This window comes from Haliotis asinina, chromosome 8, assembly GCF_037392515.1.
Source record: "Haliotis asinina isolate JCU_RB_2024 chromosome 8, JCU_Hal_asi_v2, whole genome shotgun sequence".
NCBI classification, from domain to species: Eukaryota; Metazoa; Mollusca; class Gastropoda; order Lepetellida; family Haliotidae; genus Haliotis; species Haliotis asinina.
The window spans coordinates 1,738,969-1,752,469 of record NC_090287.1 but is presented as its reverse complement, the minus strand read 5'-3'; the positions used below and the strand labels follow the sequence as shown (position 1 = coordinate 1,752,469).

The 13,501-nt window shown below is 40.1% G+C and overlaps 1 pseudogene; it reads right to left on the bottom strand.

Moving 5' to 3' along the window:
• Positions 1–3,912: 3,912 nt before the first annotated feature.
• On the bottom strand, positions 3,913–5,135 carry LOC137294292 (cytochrome P450 1A1-like; annotated as a pseudogene).
• Between the last annotated feature and the right edge of the window lie 8,366 nt (positions 5,136–13,501).

Sequence of the window (13,501 nt, the reverse complement as noted above, 5' to 3'; positions counted from 1 at the left end):
TTCCATAACTTCTTTCTTTCTTGTTGATCTTATTGTTTGACAAAACTGGAAAGGTGTTTAGAATGCTTTGTGACAAGTTTTACACTTTATTTTTGAGGGCAGTGTAATAGTGTCAGTTGACATTTTGTTAATATCCATTCCATTCATCTCATGTAATAAGATATCTGAATTAATTATTAATGTGAACAAAAATGTTTCAAAGTAGAATTTTTTTAAATGGACTACCTTTCGCGTTCTTTAACATGGTTTGGGAGGGAAGGTCGCGGTGTATCATTTATTCTTTCATGCATTCACATTTGTACTTCTTTCTTTTATTTTTCTTATTTCGTTAATTCATTCACATAATTCTTGCTCTTAATTCTTACTATAATTCATTCATTCATTCATTGTAAAATTCCGACTGATACTATAAACTGGCTGATGTTCTGTTACACCAGGGATAATTTACAATGTATATACTCTAAATAGTCTCCCTGGTTAAACACAACTGAAGTTGCACTGGGAACGACCCAAGTCACTGTGTGTGTGTTGGAGCATGACGAGGCACACGTTAATTAGTACAAATGGTAAAAAAGGCAAGCGAGTGACCTATCCCAGTTGTAGAATATCCCTGACGTACTAGCATTAAGTTCGTTTCTAACATTTGGTTTCGAAACCATCAACAATCATGTGGCGCGTCCACATGCTGCGCCAGTTGTATGCATAGCTGCACCAAATAGGGGCGGGATTGGGTTGCAGTCGAAGTAATATTAGCTCGGTATTATTCATCCTCGAAAAGCCGCTGAACGCACGTCTCGGGTGGTACATTAGCAGGTATTCCTTATCTGATTGTAACAAAATATCCCAGCAGTGCACTTTTTTCTGATGCCTGGATACTATAGTGAGTGATCCAATTTGATCCAATGATCTTACGTAAATTTTGGTAGCTATGGTAGCTACCCTGACTTGTTCCCTATGATAATATGAACACACGGATGATTTATTTGAATTCGTAAACTAGAAACAACATCTTTGCCATTGGTAGACAAATCTGAAAATTTTCTAATGTAAGAAAAACTGATTACGCCTATTTACCCAAGTACACAGCAAATGCCTGTATGTATTTGTTATGTAACTAAGTTCCGTTGGTATCCTCAAAACAGTTTCGGCCCATAAGTGCTTTCAAGCTGCATGCGACACAGAGATTACATCTTCCTTGCTGTAACTCGTGTTTGATGGTATAAACCTACACGTGTTATTTGTCATCATACTCTTGATGGTCAGTTAATGAATTTATAACAGGTATAATTAGTGGTAACACCACTCAGGTTACTCAACAAAGGTTCCATATTTGGCATTTCTCCTATCTCATTTAAAAACTCAACATTATAAATTAAGGTCTGTAGTGGCAAATGAATTCTATGTTATGTAATATGTGCATGTAAGTGATGCAAGAGGATTTATCAGCTGAGTTACAGAAACAAACATCGATCAAAGGATAACCGATAACACACTGATTGATTAATTACTTTTATCTTCTACAGCGGATTTGTCAAAAGGCAGTGTGTGTAGATGTACTAATACACCCTGTCGTAAAGTGCGAGTGTAAAAACAACATCCTCCCTTCAAAGAATTAACCACCATGGCGTTGATTGATGTCTTATTATTGGTTAACTAAATTACTTAGAATAGCGGACATCATACAGTTAGTTGCCAGGTGTGCTATCTTGGGTGACCAATGAGAGGTTTATCAGGTTTTCACCAATGCGGAAGACCTAAAACGATATGTCACTTTTTCGCAAATTAGACTGTCGTAAGACACACGACATAGAGCAGGATTATTTACCAGTTGCAGGTGAAAGGAATATCGTTCTTTTATGTGGATATTGACGGATACATTACCGAACAAGGTAGTAGCCTGACATTCCTGCTATAACATGGTCCGATTTAAATTCATTATTTGCATTCTGTTTTAATTTATTTGTTGTAGCATTCAGCAGAATCTATATGACAGAAAACATACACTAGATCGCTCATAGGGCGTGTGTGAAATAGGATCCACATTGGCAGCCTATACAATGTTTAAATGTTAGTCATGTTAGAAAGTTTACAATGAGTATAAGCAGATGTCCGTGTGTTCTTTATTAATTTTCAAAATGATACATATGACTAAACTATTTAGGGTGATGAGACAAAAAGTGTATTAAATGAGTCAGAATGTTGTAAACAAGTCTGTCATCTAAATAAAAACAGATTACATTTGTATAAGCTTTACGTTACATTAAGAAATACACACAGTATCTTTACCATTCTTTGTTCATATTTGTTTCGTGGCCAGTTAATACAAAGAAGTTATTACCTACGTGAAGCGTGTTTGACGTTCTTATAATGACTACCAACCAGACGTCAACTAGAAGCATGCCTGATGTTCACTTACTGACTAGCAATCAGATGCCAGGGAGAAGCGTGTCTGATATTCACATATCATTTAAGCGTGTGATTGTACATCATCACCGGGCAAGCCACCGTTATACAAGGCTTCCCTCTCAAAAAGACTAGGCCTGAAGAGAGAGGAAGGCAAAGACAAGAAAAAGACCTGGTGTATTATCGTTTATCGTAAAAGAAAAACAGTTCCGACTCTGATACATTAAAAAAGTTCAGGACTGTAGTCATCAAGTACCACCCTGTCTCCTTCACAGTGTCCTACACACTTTCTTGTAGTAGTTATTCCAAACGCAATTCGTATCTGCAAAAGCATCTTTATATCAGGGACCCTATAGTCAGCGTAGCTGTAAATGTCGCTGCGGTATACCACGACATCGCTACTACAGAGTATGGTGTCCTATAATTGCGCTACGCGATGGCAATTATAGGACACCCAAACAGAGGCAGCTGCCACATAGATCACAAAGAGCATACCTTAATCTGATTCTTCCCTTCAGGGTAAGTAAATTGTTTTGAAATCCATTGTGTGAAACTGGATTCAACAAGACCTCGTGTTAGAAGCCACATCAGCCAGTACTGGCAGTGAGAGTGACTGCCAAATGAATTTAACATGACTCCATCAGGAAGCTTGGGGTGAGAGACGACCAGATGTATTTAACATGACTCCATCAGGAAGCTGTGAGTGAGAGACGACCAGATGTATTTAACATGACTCCATCAGGATGCTGGAAGTGAGAGATGACCAGATGTATTTAACATGACTCTGACACTCACATACCTATTAAGTAACATACTTGCCAGACGCGACACATGAAGAAGCCGTATAAAATTATATATAATAGTACTGGTCATTCCAAACTTCTTGCCTGTGGGTCTTTTGAAACAGCAGGTTTCGGGGTCGAGTCCACCTGTGACCGGGTGTGAAAACCTTGGAGTCAACTTTGTGTGCAGACTCTTTCAGTGTTGTCACAACCCCTAGTGTACAGTACACAACCCTGTGCACTTAAAATAACCCACGAATCCGTTGCTATAAGACCAGATGGTGGCCACATGAACACGTGCATACACCTAGTTGCGGGTACAGCAACGTGCAGTAAACTTGGACAACGTGCAGTAAACTTGGACAAAGTGCTGTGACTATATGTCCCAGTGCACCCAGCTGTCAATTGGGTACCTTGTTAGGATGAGAGAGCCACAATAAACTCGGTGCGCCTAGTGGCAGCAAGAGTTGTATACTCCCCAGGGGGTTGAAATTGAAATACGATGTGCTGTTGAGATTGACATCCGGTGATCGAGGGAAAAATACCAGCGCCTTGAGCATGCACTGGTGCGTGGATATGTGCGCTATATAAATATCCAATCTATCACTCAGGTTATCACTGATGCCAGGGGTCTGTTCAATGCCACGTTCATGAAATCAGGTTGTCCACGAGAGGAATGTTAAGTCCGTGGAGAGTCAGGTCCTGAGTTGCACCTGTACTACCAAGCTCACATTGGCGCGTCAGCCCACTGATCACGGTCATGACTCATTGAATACAGATTGATGAAGACGACGGAGTTTTTGTTGATACTGTAGCCCCCGAGACTGGTATCAGAGGTGGTGAAGTGAGGCAGACTGATAGGTGCCAATGAGACAAATCTGTTTACCTCATGCAACACAGCAGCTGTATAAACCAGCTGACCTCTGTCCAAGATACTGGGACGTCTTCCGCAGCCTACTACGTCGTCCAACTCAATCTGGACCCGTCTCTGAACTTGTGGATTGGCGGCCATCAGCAGTAACATCCAGTAGATGGTTGAAGCTGTTGTGTCAAAACCTGCCAAAAACAAGTCATTGATCGTCCTCAAAATCCTTTCCTGTGACAGTTTAGGAGTTTCCTCGATTACGGATAACAGTCTGTCAGTGATATCTCGCATGTTATCACTAGAGAAGGTACTATTGTGTTCTTGGATTTTCTTTTGACTTGCGTTTGAACTTGCTTCGATAAGGGTTCGAAATTGTTTCAATTTCCAAGGCACGAGGAAGTGGAGCCATGGCATAACATCAACTGGGTTTCCTGTACTAGCGAATTCTGAGAAAGCAGCCGAGTTTAACATGAACTTAGTGAAGTCCTTGTTCTCCCTCAGGTTTTGTTGTCTCCCATAGCAAAGTTGGAAAATGACGCTACCGACGGACAGATAGACATAGTTACGGGGATTGAATGAAGCACCCTGCATAGACATAAAGTCATTAACGATAATGTCCTGACATTTGAGAGCTCAGTCAGAACTCTGTTGGTTAGTTTTCTGTGAAGCTTCCATGTTTCGTCGTATTTCCCGAAGCCTAAACTTTGACCATTGGATAAAAGCTTTGCAGACATGAACTGTGGTTTTCCATCGTAGTCATCTCTTGAGTTCAGTAGAGCTTCCCTAATTGCCTGCTTGCCATTTACAACCACGGCCGACCAACTGCCCATCTGGATTTTGAAGATGTTCCCAAATCTTTCCCTCATCCTCATGAATGTCACGTGGGAATCCTTTCCCAGTAGGGGGAGATGTCCCAAAACGGGAACTACCCAGGGAGCAGGGGGAGGAGGTTTCAGGTCAGAAGTCATTTTGTTCATCGCTTTGATTGCCAGCAATGACACCATGAAGGTTATCATGCCAACCTGGATTTCTGTTGACATTAGAAACGTTGACATCAGCTGAACTAGGGAAGGTGGGGAATCCATTGTAAAACATGTAAAAAGGGAAATACAGTTAAAGAGTTGCTCCAATAGTTTACAATCATTGCTTATTTAGTTACAGAGTTGCCCCAATAATGTCCTCAGACACTGGCTGTTAGTTTACAATCTTTGATTCTATAGTAACACTGTTGCTACAATAATGGTAACCAATGTATTTAGACACTGGTTGTTTGTTCACAATCTTTGATTCTATAGTAATAGAGTTGCTCCAATAATGGTAACCAATGTCCTTAGACACTGGTTGTTAGTTTACAATCTTTGCTTCTTTAGTTACAAGGTTGCTCCAATAATAGTAACCAATGTCCTTAGATACTGGTTGTTAGTTTACAGTCTTTGATTCTATACGAACACTGTTGCTACAATAATGGTAACCAATGTCCACAGACACTGGTTGTTAGTTTACGGTCTGTGATTCTGTAGTTACAGGGTTGCTCCAATAATAGTAACTAATGTCCTTTGGCAGTGGTTGTTAGTTTACAGTCTTTGATTCTATGTAACACTGTTGCTACAATAATGGTAACCAATTCAATGCTCTTTGACAGTGGCTGTTAGTTTACAGTCTTTGATTCTATAGTAACACTGTTGCTATAATTATGGTTATCAATGTCCTTAGACACTGGTTGTTAGTTTACAATCTTTTATTCTATAGTAACAGAGTTGCTCCAATAATGGTAACCGATGTCCTTAGATACTGGTTGTTAGTTTACAGTCTTTAATTTGTGTCCTGAAATTTCTGAGACCCGTGAGGATTCCGGGGTAGAATAGGTCTACAGCAACCCAGGCTGTCCATAAAAGGTGACTATGCTTGTCGTAAGAGGCGACAAATGGGGTCGAGTGGTCACTCGCTGACATGGTCAACACAGGTCATCGGTTTGCAATTGCGCAGATAGATACTCATGCTGCTGATCACTGGATTGTCTGGTCCAGACTCAATTATTTACAGACTGCCACAGTATAGCTGGAATATTGCTGAGTGATACGTAAAACTCAACTTGTTAATTCACTTATTAAATTCATGGAATCTGTGCACCAGAGAATTATTGACAGTCATATTCACCTGTATGTTAGAAATGTATTCATCCATTATTTATGTTTATTATTACTAAGAAAACCACTGTAAGGGAGTATGGTGATATGTTATAAGGTCAGCAATTTGTAGCTGAGAGATGTATCTTTCTATATTTCTAGAAAGAGGACTTCACGAAACAAATGTTATTTTATAGCTACTGTTTAAACAGTTCTGAAACGTAAGAAATCTGAATATTATTATGATTACTGAGCTTTGAGTTGTATACACTGTTTGTGTATCATGGGAACCGGTATGTATCATGGATTTGATAGTGTTTAAAGTGTATAGAAGAGGAGTAAAGTAGCTCAGATTTATTTCAGGCATTTTCATTTGAGACTAATAACAGAGTATGTTTCGTATTTTGTATAACTGTAGACAGTTCCTTTATTTGTTTAGTGGTTTGCACATTGGACATTGATTGCAAATTATCTCCCACTATAAACTAGTGGTTTTAGGCACTTTGCGCTGCGCTGAGTCACAGAGCACATGTCAGAGAGAGAGAGAGCATGGACAGACGGCACGCATTTTGACTCAATCTTCGAGTGCACGCTTTGGAAGATTCCATTTCTATTTTGGAGATGATATTGCGTTGGCAATTTGTTGTGTGTAAGCATTGATAATAATGGAAAGGAGTGTTTATACTTTAGAGGTTTTATTCACAGTTCGTACACAACTACTTTTTGCAAATTATCTCCCATTATAAACAATTGTTTTTAGGCACTTTGCGATGCGCCGAGTCACAGAGCACAAGTCAAAGCGAGAGCATGGACAGACGCCATGTATTTTGACTCACACTTTCAAATCTTCCGTGTGGAGAAATCACTCTTCAGGTAGGAAAAGACACACTACTTGTAAGATGTTTACAATATGGTTTAATGGCTGATATTTCATTAATATTTGCAACTTGTGGAATACTGCATTTCTCTTTTCAAATATCGTCGAGTGCACGCTTTGGAAGATTCCATTTCTATTTCGGAGATGATATTGCGTTGGCAATTTGTTGTGTGTAAGCATTGTTAATAATGGAAAGGAGAGTTTATACTTTAGAGGTTTTATTCACAGTTCGTACACAACTACTTTGTATACAAATTCTACGTTTTGACATGGCTACAGAATCCGAATTTGAGTAACTTGTGGAAGAATCCATTTATGTTTTAGGGTACATGCCTTATCAGTTGTCAGTTAGGCACATTGAAGTGGTTTATCATGACGTAAATGGTATTATACTTTTTTGCTTGTATTATTTCGAGCATAACAGGTCTAAAGTATTATTTACATTATGTGGAGAGTATTGTTTCCCACATGGGAGAGGTTAATATTCAATTCGAGGTTCAGGTATGTTTCAGTTTGATGTAATAATCTGGTATTCATAGGTGCATATTTGTTAATTATGAAAACATTGTAGAACTATGTACTTATGTGCACAAACAATGTATTTACTTTCTGCATTTCATCCTTGCAGAATATACCTTGAGACTACATTAAAAGGATATTGGAAGACTCCACATATTTAGTCATTGCTGATTTAAACCAATTTGATTCCTGATTTTCTGTGACAATGACGCGTTTTATTTGTATGTGGGTGAGTGAGTGTGATTTTACGTTCCATTTGGCAATATTCCGGTAATACCTCGACAGTCGACACCGGAAATGGACTTCACAGCACGTTCACACACATTATTCCATCTATAAGCAGTATTTTGTTTTGACAACCGACAACATCAAATTACAATTCAACAACAAAGAATGTGTCTCTAAAGATCTTTCCACTGTGTCATCTAGTAGGTCATACTGACCTTCCTTTTCAGGAACTTTGTCATGACTTTTATATGTTAACATGCTGCATCTTTGCTGCAGTCATAGCCTGCTGTATTTCTACCGCACTTCTGTGAGGCGGCGTCAGTCCATATACAGCTAATCCTTGTGGAAATGGCGGTAGTTTGGGGTAGGTCAGGTTCCGCTTACCTGGGTGTCACATGTACACGACAAAAATCGGTTTCTGATGACAGCTACGGTTGGATCTTTTTCTGCATGAACGTTTTATATTCACTTGAAGCTGCTGCAGTATACATGAGCCTCACACAAAACTAACTCACTTTTCACTTAGTTTTCCAATTTCTCAGTCAAATACACTCTCAATAAACATACGTTTCTTGTAACAAATTTATAGAGTTTTAAATTGAAATTCGTGTCATACAAATGCAACCTCTAAATGCTAAAGACCCGTGAAGGTCCCGGGGTAGAATAGGCCTTCAGCAACCCATGCTTGCCATAAAAGGCGACTCAGCTTGTCGTAAGAGGCGACTAACGGGATCGGGTGGTCAGGCTCGCTGACTTGGTTGACACATGTCATCGATTCCCAATTGCGCAGATCGATGCTCATGTTGTTGATGACTGGATTGTCTGGTCCAGACTCGATTATTTACAGACCGCCGCCATATAGCTGTAATATTGCTGAGTGCGGCGTAAAACTAAACTCACTCACTCACTCACTCTAAATACTAAATGTCTCACTCATTGTGGAGGGACGCTCGACATTACGATTATTCAACAGAGACATTTAGACGGGACAGCATGCACTCTAACAGTACAATTTGATCGACGTGAGAAAGCCAGAGGTGCAGCCTGTCCTGACATTCTAACCAGTGGTAACCAAGGATACCTTCAATGAGTGAGTGAATTTAGTATTCCTCATCTTTCAGCATAGTCCGGCAACATCACGGCGAGGGGCACCAGAAAGGTTTACCTTAAGACAGCATATGTGAAACATAAGGTGTGTCAAGATCACAGATGATTTCGTTTATATAATTAGTTTATGGTACTGTAAATAGATGTAGTATGGTATTGTTAGAGTGTGTTATATATTGTTGGGAGTTGTTGTTAGATTATGTTCGGTAATACTATGGGAACAGCCATCAACCATTACACAGGCCCCTTAAACTCCGTGAGGGAAACCATCGCCTGGGTGTGAGGGATACCACACAAATACCATGACGTCACCAAGTGGAACCAAAGTGCACTGACATTCTGATTACATTGTAAAGAGAAAGTGTTCTCTCTGAGTGGCTAATTCCTTTATTGTTATTTAGTTCAATTGTTTAGTTTCTGATTGGGATTATATGTAATCATTATCTATATTAGTGAGGGTATTAGGATTTTAGTGTAGTTAGTAGTAGTAGTAGTATTATTAGAACTTTAGCAATTTAAGTGGTAGACAGAACTGTATATGTAGCTAGGTTAGGTAATTAGATTAGTTAGTTGTATTTGCACCTGTAGAATTAGTTTAGTATAGGTATTGGGGTTACTTATATCTTAAGGGGAGGAATAAAGTTTTGCAAAACAAACTATTCTTCTGTTGTGGTTACTTTGGTATGTGACAAGGTGTAAAAACACCAGATATATCGATGTTTGCAGCAAAACGGAGAAACAAAACTGATTTACCACAATTATGACAGATTCACAAGAATTCCTTGCTGTCATAGCAGTCTTTCTACGTAAGGCGTACGATGTAACAAGGATATCAGAATAACGCTATCAAACAACATGATAAATCTCCACTTACAAGTGAAATTCCAGATCAGTGAGAGACTGTCAAAGAAGGGGCCTCCGCCATAGCTAGAGTTAGTATTTGAATACTATTTGAGGTGATAAATGCAACTATTTCCCTGCTTATGACAGAACTAGGACTGACGCTCCAGGATGCCACACTTTCGTCTATTGGCGTTCATCTTGGTTGTCGAAAATCGGACGTAAATAGCTTTCATAGGCATGGTACAAAAACCATGTTTACTGTACACAGGCACAGACAGTGGACAGATGCATGAAACCAGCCTCAGGTTGCTGTAAACTGCCAATGTGACGTTCGTACACTCAAAAGACATAGACAACTGCACTATATATGATACTTACAGTACCACGTCGCCAGACGATGTTTGATCCACGCGACAGCCTCGATCAGTGTGTGCCGGTATGCGAGGCGAGTTCGCGGCTCGTAGTATAACCAACCAGTTCGTGGATTAAACTGCTCATACGAGTCGTATAACTTACTTACACTACGACAATGAAGAAACAACACCCCGTGAAGGTTAAAAATAGCACTAAAAGTTAATATTAACACGTACTCATTTTTGTCACAATGCTTGCGCGGGTGTTAAATGAACCGTAGTTTCTATATTAAACACATGACAATATGTCTCGCAAGGTGTTCTCTGAATTCCTTTGTTTTGACTTAAAGTATAGGAGTTTCGTCCTCATCATATTACAACAGTATATAATGTAGTGTGTCCTTGTTATTCAGCGCCAGTGTGGGATTTAGTTTCTGCTATGTTTCGTGTTTTGCATGGTGGCACACCAGAGGTAATACGGCACAGACATGTAGTCACGTGCCGAACCTATCGCCCGTGCACAATTATCACGTGCGTCAGCATCAACATTAGTCGTGTGGCTCATGTGCATTCGACCACGTTGGCATATTCATGCGATGGCGACGATGTGGTCGCTTCTAACGACTGCGAAGATGACAATATGATTATGAAGATTGCACTCAAACCCGAAATATGTCCAGGTAAATAGTACATGTGAAATATGTTAATAATAATGGACAACAATTATCCGGAACATTTCCCCGTACTACAATAGCCGCAGGGACCGTTCATACATTTATGGCTAGTGGGGGTGGTCGTGGGTTTTATACAGAAGCAATGTACATTGTGTAAGCGACCATCCTGCAGGATATGTTCAAAAGCGATGACACCACCACTACATTAGCGGAAGTTTTTAATCTTTAATATTTTCATGTACAAATTTACTGAGCCTCTAGCAACCACCACCACCACTGTAATCCAGTTGTTTTAAGCGTAGCGAAAAATTCGTCCTAATATTTTCAACAGTATTTATTAGATTTGTACCGAAAAGATACGAAATAAAGTTGAAATTAATTCTTTCAATATTTCTGCTAATATGTAGTTGATAACATACATTTTCTAACCGTATCTTCTTTCTTCTCTAGACAACGGGGTGGATGAGCAGTTGATTGCACAGGCCATTGGGCACAGTTCTAAGCAATGCAATCGGGGAGTATAAAAGTGTTGACGAGCAACAGGATGAGCTGGTGAGCAACATTCTGAGCAATGGAAGTAAACGGGTCATCAAGGCTGTGCGAGGGCGACGTCCACGACGACCACGTGTGACGCTGAGTCTTTAGAATTTAAGGTCAATGTCAAGGTTGCGTAATTGTAATTTCCGAAATAAAGGTTAATTTGAACAGTTGCTTGTCCGTGTCTCTTTAAGAAGCAGACGAAACAGAAGAAAGTAGTCCCCGTAGTATAACCAATATTTTGGTTGGTTATACTACACCCGCGACCAAAGCAGTCGTAGTGTAAGTATTGTTGCAATGTCTCTATTATGGATCATAATGTCTGTTTCTTTTTTGCAAGATATCTTTGTAGCCTAACATACTAGCATTAACTTGGTTTCTAAGAACACACATGGGTTTCATAAACATTTGGTTTCGTAACCATCAACAATCACGTGGCGTGTCCACATGCTGCCCTCATTGTAAGCGTGGCTGCACCAAAGAGGGGAATGTAGCGGTCGAAGTACACTTAGGCTCAGTATTATATTCATTGCACTGAAGTGACGAATAATACTGAACCTTCGTTCAGAAAGACTGGCGTGTGTGCAGGCTTGAGGTGAGAAAGTGGGACCCGCAGTGCCTTTAGTAGCGTGATGTAGTGTATCGTATCGGGATAGCCTCAAGCGCGCGCACGCATTAACGTTAAACCATTAACGGGGCACTGTGCTAATATCATGATACGGTAATTATGGGAAGCAAAACTGATGCTTGTACTTTTACACCCAAACCAGTAGTTTTCATTTGTTATTTTCTATTTCTACTAGTAATGACCGCCGACGCTATTCTATTTCAGCCAACGCTACCGAGTTTGGTTTTGGTTGAATTTCTCAGTCTTCCAGCAGGAGCATCACTGGGGATCACTAGATGGGCTAAATACACTGTACCCATGAGGTGAACCCCGGCCTGTGTCTGATGTTGTCATGTGTTACGAGTGTGTAATTTCTGTATATTTTGTTATTAATTAAGTAACAATTATTATTTGGTCACAACATTTAGTGTTTTGAATAATAATTATGTTGGGTTACATTCCGTTTTCATTCCTGGATTTTCTGGTTAAGACTCGATTGTTTACAGACTGTCGCCATGTAGCTGGAATATTTGCGGCGTAAACCTCATGCGCTCATAATCTAATCCCATGATATCTCAACCTACCACTGAATACAATATCGTTGGGATTCTTCAGCGCCGACGTAGTCATAGGCCGGGCGACGGCCTTGGCCGACACCCCGACTACCCGCACAATCCGTCCACTTCTGTCGATGATCTGGTTTCCCTGATTGGTTCCCGTGGCTGGTCTCGCTGGTTGGTCTCCCTGCTTGGTCTCCTTGGTTGTTTCCTCGACTGAACATATCGGCCAGGTTTTTATACAGGGACATTACGCCACATTGTACAAGGTCACTGGCCCATGCACATGTACATACGTAGGATTCGCCGACGCAGGGAGGTGTTCATTGACATGTGTTGATAGCGTTTGAGAATTAAGGGTCCCGCCCGTAGTGGGGTTTATGATAAGAGGGGATACACCGAATGTTTGCTGAATACATTACACAGACAAAGGGAAAGAATTTCGGTGCACATAGGACATATTTTGAAACAAATGCATCGTTTGAATAAATGAAGTTTAAATAAACTTTGAATAATCTATGACTTAATCATTAACAGATTCAATCCAATATAATTTTGGTATGAAATGACTTCATTATACTTTTTACCTTTACATACACAAATATTCTAATAAACATGTACTTTTTATAAATACAATAGTTGCCTTTTGAAAATGGGTCTATCACAAATTCTTTCCAAAATAACCCTTCCCAAATGCTGTTACTTTACGCCACTCTTATGATGGCAGGGCTCTTGTATCGGTGGGCCGCCTGAGGCTGAGCAACCATCTTTATCTTGGGAGTCTCAGCCTCCATGTCCCGGATGTTGGCTTCTCGCTCCTATAGAAGCGTGCCTAATGTTTACATATTGACTATCAACCAGAGGCCAGCTAGAAGCGTGTCTGATTTTCACACACTGACTACCAATCAGATGCCAACTAGAACCGTGTCTGATGTTCACAAATTGACTAACGATCAGATGCCAGGTAGAAGCGAGTCAGCTGTTCACACATAGACTAACAACCAGAGGCCAACTAGGAGCGTG